Raw genomic sequence first — 18,867 nt, 5'->3', positions numbered from 1 at the left:
TCTGGCACGATCCACATCTGGGAAAGTCCACATCTGGAGTGATCTACACATGGGGAAGTCTATATCTGGAGCAGTCTACATCTTGAGATTTCTACATTCAGGGATGTCTGTGTCTAGCGTGATCTACATATGGGGAGGTCTATATCTGGAGCAATATGCATCCAGGGAGTCCACATCTGGGGAGATCTACATTCAGAGAGGTCTACATGTGGAGTGATCTACATCTGGGGAGGTCTGTATCTGGGACAATCTACATCTAGGGAGGTCCACATCCAGGGAGGTCTACATCTGGAGTGATCTACATTTGGGGAGGTCTACATTCAGGGAGATCTACAAATGGGATCTTTGAAGCTTATTCTCTGCTATACCCTTACCAGTGCATCACAGCTTATTCCTTTGCTAGACTAGCTGCCTCATATAGCTAGGACATGAGTTCAGAAAAAACTTGGATTCCCACCCCATCTGTGAAACGTACTATCTTTGTGACTCCTGTCAAGTCCCTTCTTCTCTTTGAGTCTCAGGATTCTCATCTGTCAATTAGGGATAATAGTGTCAGGTAGTTGTCATGTTCATACAGATTCATTTATGGGAAGTATTTTGCAAACGTCTTTTTCAAAGTACTCCACAAATACCATTTTTGATTGTTGTTATCTCAAAGGCTTCTCTAAGCTCCTTAACTTTGTGGCAGATTCAAACCAGCGTCAGAATCCTTGTCACTAAAGTGTCCGGACGTTATGCTGTCAGTGTTGACAAAATCCAGGAGGGTTTTTCCAAAGAAATAATCATCAGGAGACCATGCACAGAGTGGTATGACCAGTAGGGCCCAGGCCTATATGATGTGTGTATCTCCCCGTTGCCCCTTAAGTGGGCATATTAATCAAATCTAATGATGATTTCATGAACCCTACTGTCCCCTCACTTCTTAGTATTTCACCTGTATCTCAAGGGGTTTTGCAGCCACATCCCAAAATGTGGTGGTTCTTATGGCTTCTCTTTTGAGAGTTTTCAGCTGTAACTTCTCTCACTCCCTGTGTGACTTTGGACAAGTCAGTTTTTCTCTCTGGGCCTCAATCTGTCACTTCTAAAAATGAAAGGACTGGACCATATTACCTCAAAGGTTCCTGCCTAGCTCTAAAATAGAGGATCCTTCATTCTAAAGTCAAAGAGAAGAGTCTAACCCAACCATATCTCCATTCCGTGAAAGAGGTCATAAGGAAGTCAGAGAGCCCTCCATTATTGATGGTGTGGCTTTATGGAGACATTATATAGACAGACATTTCATGTAGCCTGATCTTCTGTGTGCCTGCTGATTTTATTTATCTTGTCAGGCCCTAGGGGCAAGACAAGGAAGATGGTTGTGTCCAATGTATTGATTGCCCCCTAGTGGATGGAGCATACAGTTTTCTTACTGTTTAACATGTGACAAAGGTGACTACCCATCCCAGAATATTCATAGAATCTTAGGTTGAGAACTGAAAAAGACCTTGGAAATGCTCTTGCCCAATATCCTTATTTTATGCATGAAATCCTAACTGAGACCCAGAATGCGGGAGGAGTTTATACAGATAGATAGAAACAAGGTGACAGAGTTGGGGTTCAACTCTAAGGCCCCTGACTCCTGGTCTGCCTTTCCATTGTGCTGTCTTATACTATGAGGTAACAGAATTATAAACTGCATCTGCTTGGGGGGGGGACTTAAGAATCCTCACCTCAAGTGTATCTTCCCACTTTTCTAGTTCCTGTCAATTGTAATCATCAGCCAGTATTTATCAAACACTTATGCTACCAGGTGCCATGAGGCTTAAAAAAGTCTTAGTCTTTAATGCCGCCTCCTGTTTGTTGTCAGAGGCCCAGCACCCTGGTCCTTCCCCAAAACACTTTGAGAGAGAAGAATTGTGTGGGTGACAAAGTGATACTGGTCCAAAGCAAGGTCAACCAAGTATAAGATGAGATATAGAAATACCCATCTTCTTGTTCTTCTCCTTCTGGATTGGCAATTGGAAGACCTGGGTTCGAAAACCAATTCTGTCATTTATGGGGCTTCCCTTCTCTGGGCCTCAGTTTGTACTTTGTTGGGGTTGTACTAGAAGAACTCAAATACTCCTTCCAAGTCTAAGTCTCAGATTCTTCCCCTTCCCTTCCATCATTTTGTCCTACTACATTTTCGAAGAGTATGTTCCGTTGGTGGTGATACCGTACAGATGGGGGCATGCACCAGGGCTTCTAGGTACATACTCCGCATAGCACGAGAAAAGTCTCCTATGCACCAAATATTATATAGCAACACTTTTTGTGATAGTCAAAGATTGGAAACAAATGAGATGCTCATTCGTTGGGGAATGGGTTCTCAAATTATGGTATGTGCTCCGTTTAAAAATATGAAGAATACCAAGAACTACAAGAAGACTTAGATAAATTGAAATAAAGCAATCAGAACTAGGAGAAGACTATATGCCATTACTACGACGAGCCACAGCATCCATGAAGCTGAAAGCTAGTAATTATGACAGTGGATCTGGGTTCTCCAGAAGTACCTACTGGACTCCCTCCTTTCTGTGCAGTGTGTGTGTTGGGAGGTGAGGAGGGAGTGAATGCATGGACTGGGAATGACTAGAACACTACATATAGAACATCAGCCTTTACTTCTGCCGAAATGATTTTTCTCTTTCTTTTTTCTTTGTTATGATAGCTTTTCAGAAAGTTAGGGACATATTGACAAATGGAGGGATTGGGAGAGCAAAAGATAGCTGTGTTTTTTTAACAGAAAAGGCGAAGAGAAGCAGTGTTTGGATTGACTTAATGGTTTTTTACCCCTGGATGCTGAAGCATATGCCGGAAAACAAATGAGGATTAGACCATTAAAGGGAGAATTGTTTGGACCACTTCCTGACACATGGAAATAGTTCTTTGTGAAGTGAGTGAGTCTCTCCTACTCAACTAGGGCTTACTAATCACCTCCAATATGCAAGACATTGTTAGAGATTCTGGGGGTAGACAGATAAAGCAAAGCAAGAAAAAGCCAATTTACATTCTGTTGGGGAGTGGTAGAAGCTCAACCCTTTAATGACTATGCACTTATTAAGTGTCTGTTCTGTATTAGATCCTGAGGATATTAAGACAAAAATGACCCCAATCCCTAATCTCAGACAGCACATGTTTCTCATGGAAGACATGTACAATTTAAGTATATATGGGATAACTAGTTAAGATGCAAGACATTTTAAGAACAAGAAAGTACCAGGAGTTGGAGGAGGGATCTGCAAAGGCTTTCTATAGAAAGTGGTCCTCTGAACTGAGTCTTAAAGGAAAAGTCTGGTCTATGAGGTAGATGCAGGCGATGGAGAGCCATATGTGAGGAACAATAAGGGAGCCAGTGTGGTTAGGCCAGAGGCTTTGGGAAGGGGATAATGTAATAAAGGCTGGAGAGATATCTTGGGGCCAGATCATAAAGGGTTTTTAAAAGCTAAACAAGCCCATTTGTACTTGATCCTAGAGGTACTAAAAGCCTCTGGAGTTTATTGAATAGAAGGATGACACAATCAAGCCTACAATATAGAAGGACAATCACTTTGGCAACTTTGTCAATATTTATTAAGAACTTAGTGTATGCCAGACATCGTGCTCAGCTCTGGGAATAGAAAAATAAGTAGAAAGACAGTTCTTGTCTTCAAAGAGCTTATTTTCTAACGAGAGAGTAAAACACATAAAAGGAAACCGAAAAGCAAGGAACCATGGTTGAATGCTGCTGAGGAAGTCAGTAAGAATGGGGACTGGAGGACTATTAGATTTGGGGAGTAGGAGATCACAGATAATTCAGGAGAGAGCAATCACTGTATATCCCAAGCTGAATAAATGCAAATTAATTTGAGGAGGGAGACAATCCTATCAACTACAGAGAACCAGAATCAAAACACTGCACGTGAGTCAGCCTGCTTAGGTGCAATGCTTTTGGTGCCAAGCTAGAGATGAGCCAGGTTGTCTTAGAGACAATAAGGAGTTATCGAAGGATCTTGAAGCAAGGTGGTGACATTGTCAGCTCCCGGGTTATTTTGGCAGCTATGTGAAGGGGTAGGACTTAATGGTCTCTAAAGTCTCTTCCAGCCCCAAATCTCTGATGCCTTGAGTACAAGGTTAGTGAGTTACCCATTACATTAGAGGTGTCAAAGACAGTTGGCTGAGTGCTATCCACACCGGATTAAAATATCCCTGGGAAATATTTAACACAATCAAATAGGTAAATGAATTGAATGAATGAAAGAATGAACAAATGAGTACATAGAAAAATAAAATAGAATATATTAGTGGCCCTTATTTCTAGTTCTATTTGAGTTTGACAGCAGTGCACTAAACTGTCTTGTCTTTGGAAGTACACTGGACCTCTCTTTCTCCTTTTCTCTTCTCTTCTCCTTGTAATTTAGTAGGCACAGCTAGCTGCCAGTAATGCCTGGTTTGCCCCCTTGGACTGATGTACAGTTGGTATGGGACCCTGCAGAAACATCTTCAGATTGCATCAAGTATTTTTGTCATAAGCAGGAAATGCAGTAAAGGAAATGCCCTACTGAGCTCAACAGCTCCCAGTCCCTCTTGGGTTAAATTGGCTGATACTCTTCACAAGAGTTAGGTGGTCTAACGTCATCCCAGAGAGTTTTTCTGGAAAAAGCAAAATCGAACCTATCCAAACCAAAACGCTCTGTGTGAATCCTGTTTTGTCCTCCATTAGGAATGAATGTTTATTCTCTTTGAATACTCAATTTCAAGTGGACTCTATGTGAGGGGATTTCTCCAATTTCACTTGATGTAGGCCAGTCTTTTTTTTTAAACTAAGTACTCTCCAGACTTGACAATTTCTTTGTTTATCATTCAGACCTGCCGTCACACCTTTCACATGGTGAGGTTTATGATGGGAGAAAAGGTGGGAGAAAAGCAGAGGTGTCATGGGGGAAGGGAGAAATAGACTGTGAACACAGGTTTTCAGGAATTTCACTCATGACGAGCCGAGAAGGGGGAGGCACAAAGCAGGAGATGAGACTAGGGTGGGGTAGGCGGGGAGACAACTGCTTTCCACAGCACATATCTCCCTGTGTGTCAAAATAAAGAATTATCCCCAAGGGGTTCAAAACAAGCTTAAGCTATGTTAGTGCTGCCTACAATCCAATACTAGAGCAAGAAGATGTAGGAATTGGGCCACAGTCACCGGGTCTGCTCATCAGCTACACACATACACACACACAGCAACAGGCAGCTCCCCCTGTTGCCCGCCTCTTGTCCCCTCTACAGGGGTATCGTTGACAAGAATCGTGATTCTGGAATGACACTGAACTTCAAGACAGCAAAACAGGAAAAGTCATTCTCTTGAGTTTGCTGATTCTTGGGGAGGAGTATGTGTCTGCAAGATCCTGGGAGCCTTCCGTTTGGCAGTTAGGAAGACAGTTGGGACTGGAGACCCCTTCTGCATGATACCTGTCTCGATGTCTGTTACTACCAGGGGTGCACTATTTCATCAGTAGTCTGAGGCCTAAGGTATTGGTATCCCTTTGAATTCTCTTCTTCCGGGCAAGGATTCAGTGCCTCACCCTGCTTCTGGATTAAATGTGTTCAATATCTCTAGGAAAGCAGAGGGTTCCTTCGTTCCATGGGAGTCCCCATGCTGGAAAGGTTCCTTGGGTGGTATTTGAATCTAATTTCTACAATCATTCCACCCCTTTATCATGAAGCCATAATTTCAGAGACTCTGAGAGGTGGCAGAAGTCTGAGAAAACCTCAAGTTGAAACCTCATTAAAACCTTAAGGAGATTCTCCTCTAGAGCCCAGCTTCCTAAACTGTGGTTCACAACCCCATATGGATCATGTAACTGAATGTGGGGCTCGCAAAATGATGATTTCTTGTCAGTAAATGTTTGATTCGTATACCTATATACCCAAGATCCTGTAAAATGTCTTGTGTGAAAGGGGGTCACGAGTGGAAGAAGTTTAAGAAGTCCTGGGCTATCAGCACAGTGACTGCCCTCGGTGTACTCCTCTGCTGCTTCTACCCATTGTTTCTAGTTCTTGCAAGGACCAAGCAAAACAAGCGGAATCCCTCATCTGTGTTTAGAAACAAACACATTCTGGGCGGTGATTAGGAGTTAAAGGTTCACACAGGGAACCAAACACAGAACAACAACTCCCCTGGGCTTTTGATCTATACTTGAAAAGCCCAGACTTTAATAAACAGAAAAGCAAACCCAAACCAAAATACCCTGCTGAGATGATACTGATAGCAGCTTGACCTACCAACGTTTCCTTGGGATAGAGGTGGCCCTTTTCTTTCAGTGGGGCATTTTTTCTCCCTTCTAATTGTGCTGTGCAGTTTGAAGAAATGTCTCTGGTTTTTGAACCTAACTGGACAAATCCGTCCCTGTGAAAATTAGCTGGCGCAAGGGCAAAATGAAAGGAATATCTGTTCGGATTGATATTTGACTGATTAGGGATTCACATTATTTGGTGAGCTGCCCAAGAAAGAGCTCCCAATCAGTCTGCGACCTGATTCCCTGAGCAGTGGGCCTGAATTTCCCTCAAAACATAAAGAGGCCCCCCAAAGCCTAGATGGAAAGCCTCGCACATCCCCCTCCCTTTTTTTCCAGCAGAAGGCCCCAGCTACACTGGAGAGGGTTTTAAGCAATACTAGCTACTGTGAGATGTTGTTAGCTTTCGAAACCACCTTAAGTTTGGTCGAGGTGGTACGGTTACCACCTCAGCATTAAAATGCTTTTGCAAAAAGTAAAAGGCTGAGGAGTGTGTGTCAGGACGCTGTCACCTGGGACATTTCTGAGGCTCCTGGCTCCTGGCAGGAAATCTCATCACTGTGGCCACGAAAAGGGGGCTCTAGCTTGCCTGTTCTGATGTTCAGATGCCTTGGCTTCTCCTGGAGCCTTTGCTTTGGGTTTAGAAAACTTGATGAATATGCAGAGCTAGGTGAATTCAGGGGTTCTTATTTACACAGCTACTTTACAGTGACTGGCTATAATGGAAGAAGTAGCATCTTGTAAGCCTTAGGCTACCTCTGAGTGTGTGGGGAAAACCACGAGGGAAACTTGTATTTCCATGTTACTCTTCTAGGGAAGGGAAGATTGAATTAAGGGAAGGACCACGAGCATCTTGTACTGAGGAAAATCGGAAACGTGGCTCCCTCATTTGTCTACATTCTCACTGTTGGCTTTTCCTTCCATCGTGCCCTAAACAACACATTTTCTTCTCTCAGATCTTGGGAATGTTTATGGTTGTTCACCTCTAGTTAGGGAAACCTGCATTAGTGGGGGAAATGCGAGATGGCCTAGGGAAATGCCAAAGGAAATCAAGCATATTCTGATTCTTACTCCTCAGTCTACCTCCCTGCACCTCCAATCCAGTTAGGCTCATCCTAACAGCAAAGTTTGCTTTTATGGGAGCAAAAAGACCGAAAAGATCATATGAAAATACAATTGGATGAGGAGGGGTCCCCGAGTGCCACTCGTCACATGGAACAAACACGGTGAATCAGAGGCAGCGTCCAGTGCCAGCCAGAAGAGGTATGCTGTTCAGAGAGTTAATGTTTGATGGGAGAACAAGTTCCGAGTCTTGCAAAACCCTGAGTCAGATGGAAAGGTCCCTGCAGCCTCATCAAAATGTTAAGTCATGGAAACTGAATGAGAAGCCCTTATTGAAAGGTCTCCCAATCCATTAATTTTCCTCCCAAGTGCTATAAATCTCCCAAATCTTCCTTGGGGATGGCATTTAGGTTTGCTCCCCTTTCCCCTCTACCCCTGCCTTGGCTCGTTATGCCTTCTTCTCTGGTGTGCTTTGCAGCACATGTCTGCTAGCGTTGGGACTAGGCTGGCCGAGAGGGAGGCTAAACTGAGATGTCTACCTGGAAAACCTGGCTCCGTTCCACCTGGCCCGGCTCAGTGACAGACTAGGTCTTCGAGGCTCATTGGGTCCTGAAAAGGATCTAGAGAGCAGCCATTTTCTTGGCCTTTGGAACATGAAGATTCACAGTGTGGGTTTCTGCCCCCTTTCTCCTTGCACTTCCCTCTTCCCCAACTTTCAGTGAAAAGAATAGCAAAGGGAAGAGCTTGTAATGGTACCATCCGCATGGGGCAGTAAAAATAAGAATTTAATTCATGCGTGAAAATGCAGTTCTTAAGTACTGTTGGGCACTGAAGAGAGAAATAGGAAAATGAGACAGCCTTTGCCTTCAGGGAGCTTACATTCTCACAAGTGGTGGCCGGGGAAGAGAGTTTTTGATGTGTTTTTGCTCATAGAAATAGAAATTCTTGCCAGAATCGATGGTGATATGGATCATCTTATTGTTCCCAGAACCCAAAGTGCAAAGTGAGTGCAGTGTGTGTGTGTGTGTGACAGAGACAGAGACACAGAGAGATACACATAAGGCTGTCCAGCAGAAGACAAGGTGTTGCCAGTGAATAGGGTAGAGGCAATGTGAAGCTTGATCTACGGTGAATGAAATACAGTGGCTTAGGTGATTTTGCACTCATTCAAGCCAATCCCCAGAGCACTTATCAGATACCTCCCGTGTGCCAGGCACTGTACTAACTGCTGGCAATACAAGTAGAATTTTTCAACAAGACAGATCCTGCCCTCAAGGGGCTTTACATTGTAAGAAGGAAGGACAGCTTCTAAGAAGAAGCTGAAAAGTTGGAGTGGGTAGGAGAAAGTACTTGCATTGGAGATATGGTGAAAGAAGACTTAAGAAGTGCCAGAGAGTCTGGAGAGAATTGAAAGAGTGAATATGGACCCTTCTTGAAAATGGAGGCTTTGGGAGGAACTGACCAATGAGAGGAAAGGGCTAGAGCGGGCAGAGGGATATTCTAAGGAGAGGGGAAGGCTGCTGGGTAATGTCTGGAGAGTCAGAAAGAGATCAGGGGAATGAAGGCGTTCGCTTATACCAATTAAGACACATCAGCCTCAGGTGGGAGTTCCAAAGCTGAGTGATTTAAATGCCTCTGGGGAGAGGGGGCTTGCTCTCTAGAGACCAGAGCTGGAGGATGCTCTTTCTGGGAAGTTGAAATGGGGCTGAAGCAGGGTAGACACCATGTCTGAAGTGGATGAGATGTGGAAGCCTGGTCTTAGACTGGTGAGTCATGGTGCCTTAGGTTGACAGTCACAGCATCATAGACTTGGAACTGGGAAGACCCTGGGAAGGGGATATCTGAAAAGGAGACATCTGGTTATTTAACAGAGAGGACACTTAGATTGAGAGGAGTCAAGTCACTTGATGAAGGCCACACAAGCAGTGAGTGGCAATGCTAGCATTTACATCCAGAGAGGGAGGGGCTGGCCCAAGGCCACATAGTCACGAAGAGCCTGATCCGGATTTGACCCCGACTGTCTTGATTTCTAGCTGTTGAACTGAAAATGCGGAGAATGAAGACTTAGAGAAGTTAATGTGATTGGCCTGGGGTCACCCAGCTAGGCCGTGTCAAAGCCAAGGTTGTCTCCACTCCAGATCCAACGTTCACTGGCCTGAGCCACGATGAATCTCCTGTTGGGTGCTGGAATCTACAGGGAGCCGGTGGTTTGATGATTACCCACTGGGTGTCAGTTGGCAACAAGCTCCCGTTAGCCTCAGTTTCTCTCTTCTCTCAATTGCAGACAGGCCCTACTTAGCGAGGTCAAGTCAGCTAGTACATGTCAAGTGCCTTCACAAACATTAAAGCACTATCTAAACGCCAGCCGTAATGACAGGTGTTATTATCACTTCAGCCAAGAGAGCACAGAGAGGAGAGGGCTGGAGATATCTCTCCGTCAGGATGGAAGTGGCTCAGGGAGGCTCAGGCGCATCATTACTTAGAGTGATTTAACAGTCCAGAAGTTGGTCATCCCAGCTGTTATGGAGCGCAGGGTAATTTAATTCATCACACATGGATGGCTTTACTCCTACAGGAGAAGTGGGTGCCTGGAGGAGGAGGAGAATATGATTATTTACAGGTGAATTCCTTTCTTTTCTGGCCCCAGGATTCTGCCCAGCTGAATTGACTTTTGCGCTCTCCCAATCTCCCTTCTATCTTTTGTCCTTTGGAGAACCGCTGAACCCTCGAACCCTCAGACGGAGCAATCCAAAGGGCACCTTGGTAGGAAATGAGACTCTTCATGTTTTCTCTTTGCTTCCTGTTTTTCAGTTCTGCTTTAGGGGTTTTATTCCTGAAGTGATTTCACAGAGATGCCGCTAGGTTTTTCTCCCCCAGCCAAAGGCTCCGGTGCCAGTCGGCAAAAGCGTGTGGAGGCTGGCAAGCTGGGGCCTTTTAGGCATGGATGCTCAGGAGGAGAATGGCCATGTTGGTCCCGGTCTTAGTCTTGGCCTTGTGCTTGATGCTCATCACCTCCGATCTCAAACTTCTTTTGTACTTGGTAAAGTGAGTTGTCGGGGGCAGCCGAGAGGAAAAATATTTGGCGGTTCGGTATTTGTCCCTGGGCTTTGTCGAAGCTTTTCTGACCCATCGGGGCTCTCCGCTAGGCTTTGTTTCTTTCTGAGCCTTTGGATTTTTCCACTTTCCTCTTAGCTTCCCCCTCTAAATGTCAGAGGGAGGCTGAATTAGTGAAAGAGGAGAAATTTTTTGGGGGGGGGCACTTTGCTGTGTTGATGTAGTTTTTCAGTTCAGAGTTTCAAAACAGATGGGTCTCAAACACAGAATTCTCATGGAAATGAATCTGCTCAGCAGCAGGGTCCAGTGGAGCTGGCACAGGAAGCCAAAGGCCTGGCCTCTGCTCCTGGCTCTGAGAATTGTTATTGTGGGCAAGCTGCTTCTGCTTCCTGAGGGTCAGTTTCCTTCCCTGTAGAATGAGTTGGTTGGACTCCAGGAGCTCTTCAGTCTCTTTTCCTTCCAAGATTCCATGGGAACGCTATATTGGGAAGAGCCGAGTTCAAGGTGTAGCTTTGTGACCATGAGCGGATCCGTCCCTTCTCTTGTGCTTAGTTTGTCTCTTTGTGGCTAAAATGATGGGGTTGAACTCGGTGGGCGTGAAAGTCCCCGGCAGCTCTGTGGATCGATACCCCTTTCTTCTCTTCCTTTTTTCATACTTCCTGCATTTTTCTACCATCCTGCCTAAAGTGGATGGGCTTGGGCAGATTGGTGCTGTCATTTCTTCACCAAAGCAGGTGGATAACGAGTTGTATTTTTCCAGCTGACTCTTAATGATCCATTTTGACATAATCAGTTGGTGACACCTCAGCAGCAGGGCCCCCAATATGCCGACTGGCCCTGCTGCTCGCACTGCCCACTAGCCACACTTCATTAAAAAGCTGAGCCTCCTCCAAACGCATGGGGAGACTACAGAGTTGACAGAGCAAAGAGCCCAGCAGGAGCGTGTCTAGCCTCTCGCTGCTGCTGAAATTATGAAAGGAAGATTCCTCCAAGGCCTATTGCTCCCTCACTATTCATGTCTAGATCAGCGTCATCGCTGAAATGACACTGCTGGGTAGCTGAAACCTCAGAGCGCTTTCTCTGGCGAGCAGTCCCCACAAGGTAGTGCCCGCTGTTTTTGATAAATAAGGAGAGCAACAGATTGGGAGGCACTTTGAAGAGGTGAACCCTTCAGATTCCACAAGTCGCACACATTGGCGTCTCTGGACTACGTCCCAAAGCACCGTTATCCTTTTCTATTCCCTCCTCTGCCCCCATCACAAACCAGAAAGGACAGTCTTCCTAATGAAGCTCTTTGTTTAGTAATTGGTGGCCATTCTAATTTAGGAAAGAGTATTCAGGGGGAAGCTGGGAGGCAGAGATGTGCCTACTGGAGACTTTGAAGGGACTTGCAAGATGCTTGCAGTAGCCTCCAGGTACCTTCTTGAGCTAGCAGGTAGGCCTGTGATAGGGGGTGGGCTGTGTCTCTTTGTGTGTGGGGTGGGGGGGTGGAGGTAATTACCTTGGTTAAGTATCTCAAGGAAACTGAGAACTGAGCCACATCTGCCCATTTGGGACGTGTCCGGTGTTCTTAACAGCATTAAGAGAGCTTCTCCCTGCCACACTTACCATGAGGAGTAGAGAGAAGGCCTTCCTTTCTTTGATTTTTTTCAAAGGATTTCCCAAGGGATCATTAAAAATAACAGGAGGCAGCCTCATCATGAAAAGGGAGTCAGAATGGTGAGTACTTAGAGAATCCAAAAGGTTTTAGATTCCACATAAGGAAGAACTTGCCCAATCTGAATGGTGATCTGAACCACTGACAGTTGGGATTGAGCCCTGGGGGTCAGTAAGAGCATGACCAGGACAATAAAGAAAGAGCCCTGAGTCCTTGTCACACAAAGAGTGGAGGCTGAAGGAGCTGGGACACTGAGGCATGAAGTAAGTTGAGGAGTGGATAGCTTCCGAGCTAAGGAACCCTGGGATACAGAACAACAGGGTTTGACGTTTTTTTTTTTTTTTTTTTTTTTTTGCTTCTGCTCTTTACTATGTGAGTCTGCTGGGCCGGACCATTCCTTGATGATTCCAGGCCTCTGTTTTTCCATCTGTAAAATAGGAACAGGGAACCAGGAAAAGCTACGGTACCCTGTTTGGAATGTGCTTTGAACATGTTGGAGCTAGTCATCCAGGAAGACAAGTCACTGTTGCCATTTTCCTTCCATCTCTAGATTTAGCAGTGACATTTAAGGGATAAGAAAGGGTGATATTCCATATGTGCTCCTAGGGTTTCACTATGGGAGAAAAAGAACAATTGACTGAAGGATCTGCTTCAAACTTATTTCCATCAGTCCTTCAGAGACCCAGGAGTTTGCCTTGGCCTCTTAAGAATTCTTTAGAACTGGGTGAGTTATGTGTCCCTCAATTCTCTTTCGAGTCTTATCTTCCCTGCGGCAGCTAGAATAGGCGTTAGCGAATATCTTCTCCAGTGAAAATGGTCCCTCTAGTTTCTCACAAATATGCCAACTAAGCCACTGGTTCAATCCATGCTACCCCGAACAGTCTAGTCAGGCATGAGATGTCATACGTAGCGCAGGCCACTCGCTGGTATTCACCACACTCTCTGTTCTTGAATGTGTATGGCTGTTCTGTTTTTAATTTGTGAAGACCTCCAGGGAACTGAACAAAAGCTTTAATATTTAATAATTATCACTTTCTTTAATTTAATTAGGGTCTTATTTGCACTGCTATTATCAACTTTAATACTTGGTTTATTTCAATTATTCTCCTGACTTCATTAGTGTCCATTAAGAAGTGCTCATGTAACTTGACCTTCACAAGGATGGGAGAATTTGGGCTCCAGCTCAGTTGGATGTGGGACAGGGACTTTACCAGAACAATAGATCAATTGTATTCACCAAATGTGCATTGGCTGGGAGGCACTGTATTGTAGGCTGGGGATGTAAAGAGAAAAAAAATGTTTTGACCTAAAGAAGTTTACACTGGATGTGGGCTGGGGGGGGGGGAACATCTCTGCAGCAGAATCAAGCCATTATGATCATTTCTGGGGGTGACTTCCAGAAACTGGCTGAAATCTAGGAAGCATTGCCACTTGGGGGGCCCTGTGCCTGTGGCCCTGAAGGCAGCTCGGAACCTTTCCTGACTCTGTTCTCCTAAAGTGACTGGCCCCCATGGAAACAGCCAGGGCTCGAAAGAGGAACAAGGGAAGGATTGGGGACCTGGAAGGCAAATGAATGGACTGGGGAGATATAAAAATAATTTTTAAACTAGAATTTGACATGAAACGGAATACAGTACGTGCAAATAAGTCAAATTAAATTGTTGGTTTGGAGTCACTTTACTGGGGTTGTAATCCCAGTATTTTGCTATTCCCCATGAAGCTAATCATTTTGCTTTTCGAGGTTTTGGCTTCCTTGTGTAGAAAAGAAAGCTGCTGGACCAAAGGACCTCTGAAACCCCTGCCGGGTCTAGATCCAATAGCAGACGTATTTTTCAGAAAGCTCTTTATCATCATATTGCCTTTGATTTTTAGACTATACTCCCTTCTTTGTTAAGCGTGTATTTGTAGCTGTGTGCACGTGTGTGTGTGTGTGTGTGTGTGTGTGTGTGTGTGTGTAGACAATAACAACTGACCCCCAACAGGCTAGTGTCTGATTCCTAGCCTCCCCCCCCCCCTTTCAGAAAACACTTGCTGGAGGATTCTGGGTATTAAATCCCTGCTGTGTTCCCTGTTAAAATATGTAAGCATCATTGGAAATACAATGCTTGGGTATATTTAAGGAGGCATACCATGTGGCAGAGTTGACCCAAAGGCATTGTTCTCCTGGGGATTCTAGACCTGAGGTCTGGTGGACTTTGATTAGGTTGTATTTAATGGGGTAGCTTAAGAAGAGACCCTTTGTTAAACCCTGATCCTGGAACCCATCAGGAATATCAGTAGGATTGAACATATCCTGGATCCCTGCCCTAAAGGAGCTTACAGTCTGAGCTATAGCAAGACCACAATACTTTGACTCCTTCTTGCAAGGAAGAATGGCAGTGGTTGGAAGCGGCCCTATCAGAAGGGGAGAAGAGGTAAAGCATGGCTTCCCAGCCAAGCTCTGGCCCGGCCTGGTGGTGGCAAGGGAAGTTGGCCCTGGCCCTGGCCTAGTGTGATGTTCTCCTTAATGCCCATGGAAACAGCCCTTTGGGTCCCACATGGCAGCACATTCTGCCTACGCAGCAACAGGAGACTGCATGGCCCTTTCTGATGTTCCCCTCATGTGAAATTCAATCATTTAATTCAAGTTCAAACATTAGGCTCCAAAGCAGGCCTTCTTCAACTTTTTCCACTCGTGACCCCTTTTTGCCTGAGAAATGTTTGTGACTTCAGGCATATAAAGTAGGTATATGAGTATATCAAATAGATATATGAATCAAACATTTAATGGTAAATCAGAATTTTCCAACTCCACATTCAGTTACAAGCCCCCATATTGGGTTGTGAACCGCAATTGAAGGAGCTGGTCTCTAAAAGAGACACAAGCATATAAAACGCTAAATAGCAGTGCATTATGGAACAAATAGGTCAAGCCAGCAGTAGAAGAGGTATGCTAAGTGAGAAGTAACTGCCATCACCATAAAAATTCAAAAGAGCAATGATTATTCTGAGCTGGCTCTTCAGAGATCACTTTAGGTTTTAGGCAGAGAGAGGAGCAGGAAAAGTTGTGGCAACGGCAGAGGATGTGAAGCATAAGCAATGTGCAGGGGCCAGCGTGCCCACTGACGTTATCTGGAAGGAAGTAGCAAAGAACAGGAGCCCGCAAATAGGTTGGGTTTAAAATTGGGAGGTGTCTCTAACCCTATCTCGGCTCACTGCCCAAGTGACTTTGCTCAAAGGAATGGCTGACCTTGTTACTTCCTTGCACGCAACATAGTCCAGTATTCCCTGTTACCTTCAGGATCATAGATCAGCCCCTCTGTCATTTAAAATTCTTTCGAACTGGCCGTGACTTCCCTCTCTCACCTTATTGCATGTGTGTTGCTTTCTTTCAAATACTCTGTGGGCCAGCCAAATTTGTTTTGTTACTACTCCCAATATGTGGCCCTCCATCTCTTGGGCCTTCTTGGATTTCCCCCATAGCTGGAATAGAGGCCTTCCTCACTTCTGCCTCCTAGAAAATGAGGATTCCTTCTAAGCAAAGCTCCTTGTGTGAACTTTCTACATGAAACTTCATTGTTATTAACTCTCCATATCCCCAACTTTTAAGTCCTCCTCCCTCCTAGATGAGCATATCAGTCTTGGGCACACCTTCCCAAGAAGAGTGTGTGCTTGTCTTCTCTAGCTCGAATGCCAATTCCACCTTTACCTTTAGATCTCCAATACCTGACACATAGGAGGTGCTTAACAATTATCTGTTGATAAGACTATGTTCAAATGAAAGCTATGTTGTAAAAATTATTTTTCTACATAAGAAAATCTCAATGCAAAGTACTTACTTGTATTCAACAACAGGGAGAACATCTGCATTTATTCTTTAGGTATGGAGGTCTCTGTGGTTATAAAAACATACAGTTCATGAGCTATCTTTTAGTTTTTGAAAAATTTTATTTATTTATTTTATTTTATTTATTTAAAACTAAATACAAAGTAAGAAAAGGAAGATAGAAAAAAAGGAAGACAAAAAAGGAAAAATTTTAAAAACAGAACAAAATATCATGTGCCCAGCAGAACATCGGGGAGGATTCAAAATATGCAATGATTTCCATATCAAGAAAGCATATATAATAATAAAAGAGATTATATATTCATGACTGTCCATCTTTTCTTTGCTTCCTTGTAGGTTATTTCTTTGTTCTCTGCTGCACACTTTATACTTTATTCTTTTTCCCCTCTTTCATCTGCCCACCTCCCCAAAGCACTCTACAGTTAAGAGCATATTTATATATTCATATATATACACACACACACATACATACATACACACACATACATGTACACAGTCCACACAACACATATGTGTCTATATACATTCACACATGTACACATGCATTTACAAATATGTAGTCATTCATCCAAAATGGTATTAATATGGCTGACATCTTAATGTAGATTTCTCTCTTGCTTGAATCTTTAAGTTGGCTTTGAGATCAATAATAATTAGCACTACTTATTTTTTTCCCTAATGAATTCTAGTGCTGATCCATGTTATAGTGTTTGTATATATCTCTTCTTTCCTTTCCCTGCTAACTCTTCTAGTTTTAATTCTGTTCCTTTACTTGCCTTGTCATTACTTAACCTTCTTCCACCCATGGATCCCTCCCTTATCTTCTCTCCCCACCTCTTCCCAGTCTCTTTAACCCATTCCCATTATTCTACATACTTTATCCCACTGCCATAAATCTACACACCATTGTGTATCCCACCTTATCCTATCACCCCCATCTTTATTTATTTATAGATTTCAGAGGGTGTTATACCTTTCATTTTGTGTGTGTGTGTATGTGTGTTCCCTGTACATATATATGTGTGTATTCCCTATACATGTACATAAATGTGTGTATTCCCTACACATGTACATAAATGTGTGTATTCCCTATACATGTACATAAATGTGTGTATTCCCTATATATGTACATAAATACATGTGTATTCCCTATACATATATATGTGTACATGTATCCCCTATATGTATATGTGCACACATGTATTCCCTATATGTATATATGTATACATGGATTCTCTATATGTATATATGTATACATACATGTATCCCCTATACATATGTGTGTAGTGTATTCCTTATACATACGTGTGTATTCCCTACACACACGTGTGTATATTCCCTACACATATGTGTGCATTCCCTATACATACGTGTGTGCATTCCCTACACATAAGTGTGTGCATTCCCTACACATGTGTGTGCATTCCCTACACATATGTGTGCGCATTCCCTATATATGTGTGTGTGTATTCCCTATACGTGTGTGTTCCCTATACATATATGTGTGTGTGTACATTCCCTATAGATATGTGTGTGTGCATTCCCTATAGATATGTGTGTGCATTCCCTATAGATATATATGTGTGTGTGTGTATTCCCTATACATATATATGCGTGTATGTGTATATTTCCTATATGTGTGTGTGTGCATTCCCTATACATATATGTGTGTATGTATATATTTCCTATATGTGTGTGTGCATTCCCTATACATATATGTGTGTATGTGTATATTTCCTATACGTGTGTGCATTCCCTATACATATATGTGTGTGTATGTGTATATTTCCTATACGTGTGTGTGTGCATTCCCTATACATATATATGTGTGTATGTGTATATTTCCTATACATATATGTGTGTATGTGTATATTTCCTATACGTGTGTGCATTCCCTATACATATATGTGTGTGTATGTGTATATTTCCTATACGTGTGTGCATTCCCTATACATATATGTGTGTGTATGTGTATATTTCCTATACGTGTGTGCATTCCCTATACATATATGTGTGTGTATGTGTATATTTCCTATACGTGTGTGCATTCCCTATACATATATGTGTGTGTATGTGTATATTTCCTATACGTGTGTGCACTCCCTATACATATATGTGTGTGTATGTGTATATTTCCTATATGTGTGTGCATCCCCTATACATATATGTGTGTGTATGTGTATATTTCCTATACGTGTGTGCATTCCCTATACATATATGTGTGTATGTGTATATTTCCTATACGTGTGTGTGTGCATTCCCTATACATATATATGTGTGTATGTGTATATTTCCTATACGTGTGTGTGCATTCCCTATACATATATATGTGTGTATGTGTATATTTCCTATACGTGTGTGTGTGCATTCCCTATACATATATATGTGTGTATGTGTATATTTCCTATACGTGTGTGTGTGCATTCCCTATACATATATATGTGTGTATGTGTATATTTCCTATATGTGTGTGTGCATTCCCTATACATATATATATGTGTGTGTGTGCGCATTCCCTATCCCTGTATGTTGTGTATTGTTCCCTATTAAACGCATTTCCTACGTGAGAAATTTTTTCAGAATTACTACCCCGCTTCCTCCCCCACTAATGCCTGTCAGTTCTCCCTCTCTACCTCATTCACATAGCATAATTACTATTTTTACCTTTTCCTAGACAGTTTTGCTTTTTAGTCAGATCATACTCAGCTCTGCCCCAGTCTTTCTTTTGAGCAATCCAATTACTGATGTCAATCTTAAACATATGGTATACATTTCCATGTAAAAAAACATAAACAATTTGTCCTTGTTGAGTCCCTCGAAAATAATCTTTGATGTTGGCTCTCATATGGCAAATTTTCTATTGAGGTCAGGTTTGGTTGAGACAAAATCCTGAAAAATTGGCAAATTTGTGGAATGTCCATTTTTTTGTTGAATATTATGGCTAGTTTTGCTGGTTATATTTTTGGCTGTAGGCCTAATTCTTT

The sequence above is a fragment of the Antechinus flavipes genome, chromosome X (assembly GCF_016432865.1).
Source record: "Antechinus flavipes isolate AdamAnt ecotype Samford, QLD, Australia chromosome X, AdamAnt_v2, whole genome shotgun sequence".
In the NCBI taxonomy this organism is placed as follows: domain Eukaryota; kingdom Metazoa; phylum Chordata; class Mammalia; order Dasyuromorphia; family Dasyuridae; genus Antechinus; species Antechinus flavipes.
Note: the sequence above shows the minus strand (reverse complement) of the source record.